Genomic DNA, 2,746 nt, shown 5'->3' with positions numbered 1-2,746 from the left:
GCCCAGCCCCTCGGGACCCTCCTCCCCTCCCGCCGCCCCATGGAGAAGGCGTCGGGCTCCCCCCACCCCTCCTCTTCCTCCCGAGCCGGCCTTCCGCGAGGAGACGGTGGCAAAGGGCACCTCACAGCCGGGAGCGGGGCCGGGGCGGGAAAGGCGGGAGGTGAGGGAGCGGGGGATGGGGCCGTGACTTCTGTCCCTCCTCCGCTGTGGAGATCGGCTCTTCCCTGGCCTGGGACAGCCGCGCCGAGGAAGGTGGACGCCGGTTGCCGGGGGTGGTGAGAAGGCAGCGTTGGGCAAGGACAGCGGGGGGGGTGTGTGTGTGTGTGTGTCCCTTACTCACCTCTGCTGTAGCGCAAGATGTCTCCCCAGGCTCTCAGTGTCCAGTGGGAAAAGTGAGCATCGAGGCAACCCTCCACAACTTCGCATTCCCTTCAGCGAAAGGCTAAGAAGGTACCAACCCACTGGCCTTTGGTATTTGGAGCTGACCTACATCCAGCACTACGGAGATTTGGCTCTACATCCCCCCTTGTGACATAGCTCACTGATCTAACATGTAAGCTGTTCTCCAGGGAAGCTCAAATTTTGAGGGGTCAGAAACCCCTTAACTGCACGTATTTGCGTTCACTCATCAGTAGATCATCATTCCTGATAAAAGCCGAGGATGAGACCATGACCTTCCATTGCAAGAGTATGCACGTACTTGCATTTAAATAAGAACACAGAGCTCTTCTGGACACATTTTCTTCCTGTGATTCCCAGTTTCATTCCACAGCATGATGTAATGTTTCCTCTTTACATCAAGACCTATAAAGGCAGCAGCTACAACCGTGTGCCAAGTGTCAGCCTCGCACTGGGTCTGCTCTAACTCATGAAGGGGACGGTAGGAAACACAGAACAAGAGACAGAATTTGGGAGAAGAGCCAGAGAGCTAGGAAAAGATGCAAAGGAAGAGTAAAAGCAGAATGCAGAGAGACCAGACAGAAAATATGAGATAGCTGATATAGATGGGCAAAGAGAAAGCGAGCAGCTACATCAAAGTTTTAGGGATAAGAGTGCAGCAAATTCATCGTAATGCTTCCTATAAATTCTACTTGTGAAAGACCTGGATAGAAATTATTACGGGGCCTTCAAGGGTCTGTGGGTGGGAAAAGAGACTATAAGGAAATTGATCAAGCTAGGTGACAGCTTTGAACAGATAAAGAAATGATCCACTTGCTGTTTTTAGGAACTTGCATGGAGGCCGAGTGTTTCCATTTCCTCTTGTCTACGTCTTTGCCCCCCAGCCCCAGCAGATCTGATGCTGGAGTAAGGGCTAACTCATACAGCCCACCTCCTCACTCCAACCCAAATGCCTCCCAGAGAGGTCCTGGGCACTGAATACAGCAGCTGCTCTCTGCACAAGCCGTTCTTACTCATTCACCTGAATCTCTGAGCAGAGATGTGTCTGGGCCAAGGCAAAGAGCCAAGCTTACCACTCATGCTGCATCCAGGAAGGAAGAAGAGACATTATTTTCCGCTGCTAGAGAAGGCTGCCAGCAGTAACTACTGCCCTCCCCGATCCCAGGGTCATTAGCAGCAGCAATAGCAAGCCTGGCCATAGTGAAAGCAAAGTATACAGAGAGGCCCAGGTCCTTCTGCCATTCTTCAGCAGCTTGCCACTAGATAAGAGCCAACTTTGTTCACATACAAAACCACACTGGGCTCAGCTTTCATTTAACTGTCTCACAGCTTTACCTAACCTCCTGTGCAACTCCAGTTGCATACGAAGTCCTCAAGACCCACAAGCAAACCAGCAATTATTAAATACTCTAATTACTGTTCTAATTAACCTCCTTTAGCAATAATCATATGAATAAATCACTTCCACATGTAAGCAAATCACAGCCCCCCCCTTCCTCTTACTGTTCTTCAACTTATAATCAAGCTAACAATTGTTACTATTTACACAGCTGATGCAACAATATCACCTAATATAAGCCTTTAGTTGTACTAAGTAGATTCAGTTCTTATTGATGCTTGCCTTCTTATGTGATTAATCCTGTGTACTTATAATCTCACATTGTAATTCATATACCTGTCTATATTTGCATAGATCATATGCATTTTATAGTTATTGAGTGTTTTAGGAACTGGCACACAGATTTCTGTTCTTTCAGGTATCCTTCTAACATATGTATTACAGTAACTGGTGTCTATACCTTTTACTATGTATTTTCCCAGTTTTTGTTAACAGAAGTTTTTTCATTCTTAAAAATGCATCAGCATTTTATCTTGCTCACAAAGGAAAAGTCTGTATTAGCTGTAACACAGAAACTGATCTCTGCAATTTTATCAATTGAGTCATCGTAAGAACATCAGAATCTGCGCGGTATCACATAAACACAGCAGCATATCCTTCACCGGTAAACTTTTCAGGGCAGAAACTGTATTGTTTCATGTTTTACTGCAATATTACACTCAGTCGTTGCAAACTCAGAGATGCACCTACAGAGAGAAACATACATGTTTTCACATCAGCTGTTTCCACAGATCTATGCATTCAGCTTCTAAATATAGTACTGAGTGTGCACAGGCAGCACCTCCCACTGCCCACTTGTTTTCATCATTTTATGTCAAAGGTTGACAGAATCAGGGTGGGATTCCTTTGAGTCTGGTCAGACCCTCTTTCATGCCCCTCCATCTCTTCGGTTTGTCTCATTTCCTACACAGACATCCATTCCCCCCCCCCCCCCCCCCCTTCTCTTTC

The 2,746-nt window shown here is 47.0% G+C and overlaps 1 protein-coding gene across 1 annotated transcript in view; it reads right to left on the bottom strand.

Moving 5' to 3' along the window:
* LOC104831795 (rap1 GTPase-activating protein 1-like) overlaps positions 1–2,746 on the bottom strand; it is a 37,521-nt gene that overhangs the window by 34,432 nt on the left and 343 nt on the right. The gene's annotated exons all lie outside the window — the stretch shown is intronic.

This window comes from Haliaeetus leucocephalus, unplaced genomic scaffold (assembly GCF_000737465.1).
Source record: "Haliaeetus leucocephalus isolate CR32 unplaced genomic scaffold, Haliaeetus_leucocephalus-4.0 Scaffold228, whole genome shotgun sequence".
In the NCBI taxonomy this organism is placed as follows: domain Eukaryota; kingdom Metazoa; phylum Chordata; class Aves; order Accipitriformes; family Accipitridae; genus Haliaeetus; species Haliaeetus leucocephalus.
Note: the sequence above shows the minus strand (reverse complement) of the source record. Positions and strands in the feature narration are given on the sequence as shown.